The sequence below is a fragment of the Cervus canadensis genome, chromosome 5, assembly GCF_019320065.1.
Source record: "Cervus canadensis isolate Bull #8, Minnesota chromosome 5, ASM1932006v1, whole genome shotgun sequence".
In the NCBI taxonomy this organism is placed as follows: Eukaryota; Metazoa; Chordata; class Mammalia; order Artiodactyla; family Cervidae; genus Cervus; species Cervus canadensis.
Genome location: NC_057390.1, coordinates 96,447,627 through 96,458,531, shown reverse-complemented (window position 1 = coordinate 96,458,531; position 10,905 = coordinate 96,447,627). Strand labels below are relative to the sequence as shown.

The 10,905-nt window shown below is 55.1% G+C and overlaps 1 long non-coding RNA gene and 1 other non-coding gene across 3 annotated transcripts; both read right to left on the bottom strand.

The window, feature by feature from the left end:
* Window positions 1-2,174: 2,174 nt before the first annotated feature.
* On the bottom strand, window positions 2,175-10,081 carry LOC122442286. Of its 2 annotated transcripts, XR_006269623.1 has the most exons (7): window positions 10,020-10,081; window positions 9,493-9,774; window positions 9,253-9,337; window positions 8,412-8,484; window positions 6,518-6,607; window positions 5,820-6,006; window positions 2,175-2,362 (listed from the first exon to the last, which is right to left on the bottom strand). It is a non-coding gene; the product is annotated as an uncharacterized LOC122442286 (long non-coding RNA). The 2 variants fall into 2 exon arrangements; XR_006269622.1 differs by having other exon boundaries at window positions 9,253-9,774.
* On the bottom strand, window positions 3,321-3,393 carry TRNAW-CCA. The gene has a single exon. It is a non-coding gene; the product is annotated as a tRNA-Trp (tRNA).
* Window positions 10,082-10,905: the final 824 nt, after the last annotated feature.

Below are 10,905 nucleotides of genomic sequence, written 5' to 3'. Positions count from 1 at the left end.
GGGTAATGAATTGGTTGGTAATGGATCTGCCCCTTGGAGGTGGCCTCTGCTGCCTGGAGCTTTGTGGAGGATGGGATCACTGTAGCAGCTTCAGGCAACCTGTAAATAGTTCCTGGTGCCCCGTGAGGTGCCTGGAGCTGTAGTGAAGGGAACACATCACGTGCGTCCCTGTCCCCCGGACAAAGTCATAGTTCAGCAGGGATTAAATGAAAGACATGTGTGAATGATTGCAAGCATCATGCGGATGTGTTTCAGGATCATAGAACAGGGCTCCAGGCCTGGCCTAGGGGTCCTGGGGGGCATTCCCCTGGAAGGAAGAGTGGGTGAGAGCTTCTGGGTAGGGGGAGCCTTCCTCCTGCCCGCTGTGAGGTCTGGGAGCCCTTGTGGCGGTACATGGACCAAGAGGGCAAGAGAGGCTGCCAACCCAGAGAGAAGCAGGCCAAGAGGGATTTGAGTTGGAGGATTCGGGGTTTGAGTTGGGGCTTCCTGGCTGAGGAAACCTATCTGACAGCCCTTTAAGGGCTGACCCGGCCTGGGCTCAAATGGAAGCCGCTGGTGTAGGGCAACCAGCAGAGTTAGAAGTGAATGCCCTGGTGTCATGATGTATTATAGCAGCCAAGGCCTGGGATGAAGACGGGATTCCTTCTGAGCATGGAGCCCCCTCCCGCCCCTGGGAAGCCCCAGGCCCACCCTGCAGCCCCCCAGGGAGCAGGTCCACAGACTCCCAAGGACAGGAAGCCGTCTGGGTGGGGTGTGTGCTCTCTGGTCACGTGGGACCAGCCTGGGGGCTCCAGAGTCAGACAGATGGGAGATGACCTGGGGCTCTGCCACCAACTAGCCGCAGGACCTCTAGCAAGTCACTTGGCCTCTCTGGGCCTAGTCTTTTTTTTTTTTCCTCTCGTAACACAGGAATACTAGTGTCCACCTTCCAAGGGCTGTTGTGAAGTCAGTGAGTTGATGTCTCACTGATGTAAAGTGCTGAGCAGGGCAGCTACGCTGCCACGGAGTGAGCCTTCAAGCCTCCCGGTTAGGAACTGGTCTGTTTAACAAATGAGACAAAGACCTCTCTCCCTCTGAGACATTCTTTCAGAAGCACCCACCCGCCCCCTCAAGGTCTGGCCCCTCCTCCATACCTGGCTGGTGAGAAGCCAGACATCAGGAATCCTTAGTCTGAGGTTCCTTGTGGATTCCCTGGCACTTCTCTTCCAGAATGTTCCACTCAGACCATGCAGCCACAGCGGAGGCTGTCCCAGACTGTGTCACATCCCGCCTTCTTGGGTGTGGCCATGCAGACCTGTGCGGCCCCACCCTGAGCCTGGACGGATGCGCATGCAGAGCGCGTGGGAGCGGGCAGTGCGCTGTGGTCTCTCTGTGTTCTAGCTTATTGACACCATGTAACCAACCTTCCGGCGAAGTCATGATATCATGCCCACTTTACAGATGAGGAAGCTGAGGCTCAGAGGGGTGAAACCCAGAAGAGGTGAGGCCCAACTCCCAAGAAGTCCCTGGGGCCTCCAGACTCAGATGCTGCAGACCACAGGGACTGGGATGTGCCCACTCAGCTTTCCACCAGGGCATTCACCCCACTCTTCCCAGGTGGGGCCCATGATCCAGGCTGACCTCAGGAGGGGAGGAGGAGCCCAGCCCAGAGATGGGCTATTAATATCCAGAAGCCTGTGTCAGCATCTTGGCCTGGCAAGAGCTGCCGGCAGGTTCCCAGGGCTACGATGGGCTCCATGCCGGGGAGGGCCATGGAGTCTGACTGGACTTCAGCCCAGGAGTGGTGAAAAGTGGGCTTTGGATTGGGTCAACCCTGGGTTCAAACCCCAGCTCAGCTTCCTCTACTTTACCAACCACAGGCACGTCCTGCCAGTACTCCTGGCCTCTCTTCCTCCCCCAGGGGGCTCACTCAGAGTGAGACCTGCCCCTCCATCTGTAAGTTGGGGTGACCCTGTTCACTGTCTCAGGCAACTGAGAAGCAGGCGCCATCCCTTTATGAGCACCTACCACAGGCTACACCGTCCCACTTCTCAAGCGTCTTAGAATTCATCCATCCATTGAATTGATGCTTTCATTGATCTCTTCCTGCTTATAGTTTCTGTATAGTTGGGGAGAGAGTATATACACCTGTTAAATAGCTAGCCAGATTCCAAAGCAATGTATTTTTACCCATAGCGTTATTTTTTCTTATTGTCAAATGTTACAGTCTTACAGCAATAAATTCAATGAATACAGATGATATAAAATAGGTGTAACCCTGGACTTCCTTGGTGTTCCTGTGGTTTAGATTCTGTGGTTCCACTGCAGGGGGTACAGATTCCATCCCTGGTCAGGGAACTACGATCCTACATGCTGCATGGTGCTGCAAAAAAAAAAAAATATATATATATATATATACACACACATATATATATATAATTCTATTGCCTGGGTGCCACGACTGTTAACATGAGAATGGTCAGGTTACACAGGAATCTGCACTTCTCATTTCCAATTATTGAAATGTTTTATGACAACCACATATTACTTTAACAATCAGAAAGAATATCTATTAAACTGTATCTATGTATAGCAAATGCAGAGATAAACAAATATGCATTTAAAATATGACTGTATTTATATACCCTTTTAACCCCTCCCTTTTCTTTTTTTTTTTAACCCCTCCCTTTTCATGTAACAATGCAGACCTGGCAATGTCTCCGTGATAACCCATCAGTTTTCAACGACTGCTTGGTATTTTGTCATGTGGATGGGCCAAACTTTGTAGAAGCAATTCTTTGTTTTTAGACATGTAGACTGCTTCTATTTTGTGACTATTCAAAACTATTAAGTACTAGGTGGCATAGCCATCCTTACACATACACCCCTGTGCACCTAGGCAGAATATAAATAAGTGGCTACAGCAGCAAGTACCAGTAAAACGGTGTGTTTGGATGCAACCCCATGAAATCTGATGGGTCAACCTAAGCCACCTACTGCAGTGCCCAGACCCAGAAAATGAGGACAAGGTCAGAGACACTTCTAGCCAACATGGCAAGTCTGACCACACTCTTGTGTTAGAGCCGAGGAAGAAAAGGCTAGAGTGGTGACATCACTTATGAGGCCACAGAGCTGATCAAGCAAGACCAGAGTTAAGATGTGGGCTGGCTGATCCCTATAACTCTGAGCCAGAAGGCTGTCTTCCCAGACATGAGTTTTTCTGTTTCCCGCAGTTTTTCTGTTCCCCACCTACTTGGTCTCATCTGTCACTCACTCATTCACTCTCTCACTCTTGGAACACTTGATTTTTTTTTCTGACTTTGTGGCAGGAGGGATCTTAGTTCCCTGACCAGGGATTGAACCTGTGCCCCCTGCACTGGAAGCACGGTGTCTTCACCACTGGACCACCAGGGAAGCCCCTGGAACACTTTTCGGGGTCTGCCATGTGTCAGGCCCCCCTCCCCACGCAAGGCCAGTGGGAAGTACAAAGATGGCTGCATGCCTGCAGACCACCTGGCCTCTCCGAACCATTGCCTCACCTGGCCCGCGGTCCATATGACTTCTTTCTTCTGGCACTGTCCATTACTGAGAGAGGAATCTGTGGTGTACAATCAAGTGACTTGGGACTCAGCCTAAAGTCCTTGCCCCAACTGCTTGGCTACACTGCCTGTCACTTGAAGGCAGGAGAGGTTTTCTGGCAACATCCTGGGGTCTAGAGCTGTTTGTACATCATAGACACTTGCTATTCATTGTCTTTAAATGTTCAAGATAGATCCACTACTAATAGTGAGCATATTTGTCATTAACTTGTACTTAACAGTGCTCCTTGGCAGACTCAGAACTAAACGTTTGTCTCAATTGTTACGGAAATTTCATAGACAGGATTTTAGTCCCCAAGGCACAAATGACAACACCAGAGCTCAGAGGTGAAGGGATTCTCTCTGAATCATGGAGTGAGCCAGCGGGGTACCCCGGGGTTCAAACGTCACCCCGACACCCCGTACCCTCTCCTGCCCTTTGATTTTCTCCTTGGTCAGTTTCCTTTCTAACACATCATCCCCTTACTTACTCTGCCTGGGCTTAGCACCTGTGCCCTCCTAGCAGCGTGTGAGCCCGTGCGGCAGGGCCTGTTGTGTTTGCTCCTTTGGGGGTGCAGGTTGTCCAGGGAGCCTGGAATCTGGCTGGTACTGACTCTTTACGACCCCGTGGACTGTAGCCCACCAGGCTCCTCTAGCCTGGGATTCTCCAGGCAAGAGTACTGGAGTGGGTTGCCGTTTCCCTCTCCAACGATCTTCCGGACCCAGGGATCGAACCCACGTCTCCTGAATTGGCAGGCGGATTCTTTACCACTGAGCCACTTGGGAAGCCCATCTGGCACCTAGTAGGAGCTCAATAAACGGATATGGAATGACTGGCTGGCTGGGCTCTGATCTACAGATTTTGCCCCCAGAGATGGATGGCCAAGAGGAGGCGGGCTATTTGGGGGTGATGACCCCAAAAAGAGGAGGGGAGGGGTGAGAAGCTCCACTCTAGGGAGAGGCAGAGCTGGAGGGGAGAGTAGGGAGGGGCAGCCTTGCGAAAAGCATCTTTCATCACCGCCTCCCCCGACCCCGCCAGCTCCCGCCCCGGATCGCTTTCTCAGTTCGCATTTCCAAGGCCGCTCCTGGGCTATTTCGGTCGGGAAACCTGATCCTTCGCTGGGTTTATTTTAGCACCTTGGAGAACTCCCAGTGCCGCACCCGATCCGAGGCCGCACCCAGCCTGCTGACCACGCCTCCGTCCCCGTCGCTCTCGGCGGCGGGGCGAGCGCGGGGGGCCGGGCCGAACAAGCCTCCGACGCGCGGCGCCGGCGTCCTCCTGCACCTGCGGCGCGCGGGACGGTGATGCCCACCCCCGCCGCCGCGAGGATGCCCGGGCGGGGGGTGCCAGGTGACCGGGTGAAAGGCGGGGCACCTGTGCTTGACCTGGGCGCCGCTGCTCCCTCCTGCGGGGACGGGGTGCGTTCGAGACACCTGCGAAGGCGTTTGTTGCTCCGAACTGCGGCTCCGCTGGATGGCGAAGCCGGGGATGCGGACTGGCCCTTGCGCGCCAGGATGGGAGAAGCAAGCCCTCCCCCACCCTTCCTGCTGTCCATCCCACTGGCTCATTAACGATCCTCTCCAGCCCCAAATTACATCCAGCACGCACACATGCACAGACATGCACACTCACACATGCCCCTACGGCCCACCCACTCACACCCCAAACGTGCTCCCCCCCTACACTCACCGTCACACACACATCCACACATCTGCACAGACACACACTCTCACCCACAGACACACAGGCTCACATCCACCCCCATAGACATGCATGAACACACACCATCATGCACACTCACACAGACATACACTCGCACAACCAGCAAACTGCCCTCTGCACTCACAAACACTCTCATATATATTGTCATACAAGGCACACACCTCCATACACAATATACACACAATCTCATCTACACCCACACCACTTGTGGTCACTCACACGACTACACACCTCATACACACACCCACTTGGACACACAACGTATACACAACTGTCACATATACCCTCACACATACAAACTCACACTGTCACACACACTCATTTACACACACAGTCACCCACACACTCTAATTGCCTCATACAACATCACACCCCTCACACCCCTGGAACATGCATCCTTCACCCTCCCCTCCCCAAGCTCACTACTGGACACGCACATCAAAGCAACTTACTCATACACGTCCTAATTTATAGCAGTCAGTACTTACTCATGACTGTTTCGAGTATGAATTTGTACCATTTATTATTCATGTTAATACCTCTATTCATCATTCTTAGCATCTCCGGAGCCCACGGGGATGTGAGTGCTGAGGGGAGCAGGTCTGTTGTCTGTCCAGGCCGTGCCTGTGTTCCCCAGTGTCTTCTGAGCCCCCAGCCCAGGTGTCCGGTCAACACGGGGGAGGGAATGCACAGGCCTGAGATGGTGTAGAGGCCAGCTGATCAGACCTAGAAGAAATGTGTGCCTGAGCCTTTGGCTGGAAAGATTTGCAGCCACCCTAGGCATCTGATTTTATGCAGGGCCCCATGACATGCCTTTGCCCCTGCAGAGAGAGTGAGGTTATCACAGACCTGGGGGCCAGGAGGCCCGGCTTCTAGTCCCAGAGCCCTCCCTGCGTGACCTTGTGGGGCCCGTGTCTCCCTCTGTAGGGAAGGTGAGCTCAGAGCCTGCTCTGAGACCCCGGCTGTGCCGGCTTGGCCAATCCCAGCCCACTCCCTGCAGAGGTAAGATGTCTCAGTCTGCCAGGTGGGCCCTGTAGCCTCCTCACCTCTTGACATGTCCCCCTCCAGCCACCTGCCCGGCCTACCAACCCTGCCCGCCCGTCTCCCAGATGGACATTTCAAGTCTCATCATTGGCTTCCTGTCTGGTCCCGAACAGTTAAGGATAGAACCCTGTCTCCCAGGGCAACAGAATTCCAGCACTTAACATTTCCATCTGCAAAACAAGGGCTTTCCCACCTGTGAAATGCCTTTCTGGTCTCATGATGACTGCACTCTTGAGACTGAGAGCTCTTGGAGGACCAGCTGTGGCCCTGCAGATGGTGACTGCTGCCATGAAATTAAAAGACACTTGTTCCTTGGAAGGAAATCTATGACAAACCTAGACAGCGTATTCAAAAGTAGAGACATCACTTTGCCAACAAAGTAGTCAAAGCTATGGTTTTTCCAGTAGTCATGTATGGATGTGAGAGTTGGACCATCAAGAAGGCTGAGTGCTGAAGAACTGATGCTTTCAAACTGTGGTGCTGGAGAAGACTCTTGAGAGTCCCTTGGACAGCAAGGAGATCCAACCAGTCAATCAATCCTAAAGAAAGTCAACCCTGAATATTCATTGGAAAGATTGATGCTGAAGCTCCAATAGTTTGGCTACCTGATCTGAAGAGCCGACTCATTGGAAAAGACCCTGATGCTGGGAAAGATCGAAGGCAGGAGGAGAAGGGGACAACAGAGGATGAGAAGGTTGGATGGCATCACTGACTCAATGGACATGAGTTTGAGCAAACTCTGGGAGATAGTGGAGGACAGAGGAGGCTGGTGTGCTGCGGTCCATGGGGTCACAAAGAGTCGGATGACTTAGCAGCTGGACAACAACAACTGCAGGGAATGCTGGTGAGAATGGCTGCTACATCGAATCCGCCAGCCTCCAGGTCTAAGAGCTGGGTGGGCGGGTTCCATCCCCTCCTCCTTCTTCATCAGGCCTCAGTATCCTCATAGGTGGAATGAGCTGGTGGTGGGACCGGCTCGTGGGGTTGTCATGGAGAGCCATGAAGCTGATGCATGCAGAGACCCTGGCTACAGTGATGTTCAGTGAGGAGACCCTGCATCCAGTTCTTTCTGCGGACCTGGGAGGGCTCTGGACTCATTGGTGCTGTGTGTTAAAACCCAGCTCAGGGAGTTCGCTGGTGGTTCAGAGGCTAGGACTCTGAGGTCCCCATGCAGGGAGCCCGGGTTTGATCCCTGGTCAGGGAACTGGATCCCACATGCTGCAACTAAGGATCCTGAGTGCCGCAACTGTGACCTGGCACCGTCAATGAATGTGTGTGTGTGTGTGTGTTTATACATATAAACCCAGCTGGGTGCGGTCAGGTTGTTTCTCCCTCTGGTTTGCTGTGTGATTTGGGGTTTTCACCTCTCTGGGCCAAAGTGCTGCGAACTGAGGAAGCTTGCCCTCCCACCATCGGCACTTGGAGCTCCCAAGTTGCCACCTTGGGGAGTTCACCACCCCCGAGGGGGGGATGGGGTTGTGCCTTCTGACCTCTGCTCTTTCCCCTTCACCGGTGACATCAACGCAGAGGAGTCGGGGAGACTGAGGCCTGAGGGGGGCATGTGAGCGTCCCCGTGGTGCTGGGCACATCACAAGCAGATGACCCCTTCCTCTTTTCTGCAGACGCCAGCTTTTCAGTCTCGTGTGGAGGCCTCATGGGCCCTCACATATGCTGAGACAGCCGTGGGTCTGTGCGCAACACCCACAGACTCCAGAAAACGCTGAGCAGGAAGCAGGGCTGCACAGAGGCAGGAGCGCTGGAGGGCGCGAGAGCTAGGGAAGCCGCCAGGCCTCGGAGGGCCCGTGGGGAGCCGGGGCAGGGGAGGCAGGTGTGGGCTGGCCCTTTCAGACCCGCCATTGCTCAAGGTGGGCCCCAGGGGTGCCTGTCCTTAGCTCAGAGCCTGGGAAAAAGGCCCCCAGACACTGCCTGTGCTCTCCCTCTGCAGAACTGGCCCTTGAACTAGTCGGAGACAAAATACTGCCTAAGAGGTGACATGGAAGAGGAGGCATCTTTGGGGCTGAGGGTCAGGTGTTTTCTATTTTTCGCTCACCCCACGGGCACCCCAGTACTCTTCTGGTGGGACTTACCAGACACAGGGTTTTCTAGTGTCACTTCCACCAGGGCTCAGAGGGGGCTGGCCCCCAGGCAAGGGGGGCATGCCTAGAGGAGGAGATAAGTGGGCTTTGAACTTGGTCAGATCTAGGTGGGCATGCAGACTCTGGAAAACCTGACCTATGGGTCTCTCTGTCCAGCCCACCTCCTGGGGCCAAGGAGGTCAGAAGAGACAATATCTGCTCAGTGGTGTGGTGGTAAAGAACCCACCTGCCAATGCAGGAGACATAAGAGATGTGGGTTCAATCCCTGGATTGGGACAAGCCCCTGGAGAAGCAAACGGCAACCCACTCCAATATTCTTGCCAGAAGAATTCCATGGACAGAGGAGCCTGGCAGGCTACAGTCCAGAGGGTCGCAAAGAGTTGGACACGACTGACGTGACTTAGCACGCACGCATATGGACACGTGGTACACACCTTATCATCATCATCATCATCATGAACCCAGGTCAACCAAGCCCAGAACTGCAGGGTGTAATGTCACTTCTAAGAGGCATCAAGGACACTTGACTCTTGGAAATCATCTCTGGGGGCCTGGCTGCTTAGGAGGCACTTTAGGGTTCTGACTTCTGTTCTTTCACGTCGGATGAGCAAGAAGTGCAGGCTTCCCCTGTGGCTCAGCGGTAAAGAATCCGCCTGCAAAGCAGGAGACCCAGGTTCTTTCCCTGGGTTGGGAAGATCCCCTGGAGAAAGGGACTGGCTATCCACTCCAGTATTTTAGGCACTGGAGCTGATGGTGTGGGCAGATGAGATGGACACCCCCAAAGTTAATATCTTATCTCTATATAAAGTGAACAGTGTAATAATTCACCCACCAGCTGAAGTGGGTGAAGGCTGAGGTGCATCCAAGAAGGGCAGGATGTTTGGTGGAGACCACAGGTTCACGGCAGGGAGAAGACGCTGTGGGTTGAGGCCAGGAAAAGCTTCTTCCGGAAGTGGAAATTTACACGGGGTCCCTCGGAGCCCTGTGGGGTTCCTCCCTCCTGGCAGTAGGCAGATCCCGAGGGCCACCACACCTTGGTCTCAGTCAGCAGGACCAGGAATAAACCACTTACTAGTTGACCTGACTCCTCATTAGGCTCAGGGCCCGTGGCAGTCATCAGGGCAAGGGCAGGGGTGCAGCTGGGCACGACGCAGTGGCCACCTCGACTGGCCACTTCCTGCCTGTAGCCCAAGCTGGTTGCTGGTATGAGATGGATCATTTGGCTGGCTGATCACCCCTCAAAGAGGAGACCTCAGAGTGGTGGGAACTCTCCGCCCCTCCAAATCCTGCCCTCACTGGCTGTCAAGATGCTCTGGCTGTCAAGATGCTCTGGCTGGACCCACCTGCCCTGTGCCTGGTGGTGGGCAGAGTCACGGGAGAAGGGCATGGCTCTAGTGTGGCCACCAGGTTTTCTGATGTCACAAACCACCTGGCCTTTCCCCCTTTCCCTGGCGGCAGTTCCAAGGTGGAGGTTAGTCGGGGGTGGGTCCTGGTTCAAAGATGTTTAGAGAGGTTAACAGCGATCCCCCCTGTCCAGGGTCAAACCCCTCTAGGACCTCTTCTGCACGTAGACCTCCTGGTTTCAGCCGGAACACCCACCTGGGTGGGACTGGCAGGCAGGTCTCGGAAATCTCCCAGCTTTGGATTCCCCCGGCTCTGTGAAATACACACGATAAGCCTCCCAAGGGGGCTCTGGCTGATGGTAAATGAAATGACCAGGCTTGTCCAGTGTTGATCACAGTTGGGGCCCAACAGGCCCTGACCACCTGTCGGGGTGCCTAGAGGCCCAGCACAGAGAGCAACACAGAGACCTTTATCCCTTCTCCCCCCACCCCCAACCTCCCAGCCCTGGAGCCCTCCCCCAGTCCTGCACTGTCTCTAACCATCCAGGCCAGGGCGACGTCCACCTCCCACCCCTCCGCCTGCCCTGATCGGGGAAAGCCCGCCGAGTTCAAAGGGCAAGAGGAGCAGCCCACCTGGACCGGAGACAGAAGTCGAACTACACTACCCAGAATTCCCGGAGCTAGCCAAAAAGGAAATGTCGTTTCTGCAAGGAGAGGCTCGGCTCCCCCAGCAGCTGCAGATACAGCGAGGGAGCGAGAGGGGGGCGAGGGGTTGGGGGGAGAGGATCACCAGGAGGGAGGCGGGCTGTGTGCGGGGAGCGAGGGTGGAGAGCGGGGCGGGCGGCGAGGAGGAGGCGGCGCCCGCTCGCCCGCCCGCCGCCGCCGCCGCCGCCGCCTGCGGACCTGCACCCCCTGCGGGTCCGGCGAGCGGGCGGCGGTCCCTGCGTGCGCTGCGCTCCCGGCCGGCGGCTGCGGGAGGACGCGGGGCCAGGCCGGCGCAGGGGCTGAGTTTCTGCAAAGTTTGACCTGGTTGCCTTTCCGATGCTGCAGCAGAGCGAGGCAGCGCGGGGCGCGCCAGGCGGCTGCGGCGCGGCGGCGGGGCTGAGCGGCGACAGCACGCTCACGATGATCATAAAATAAAG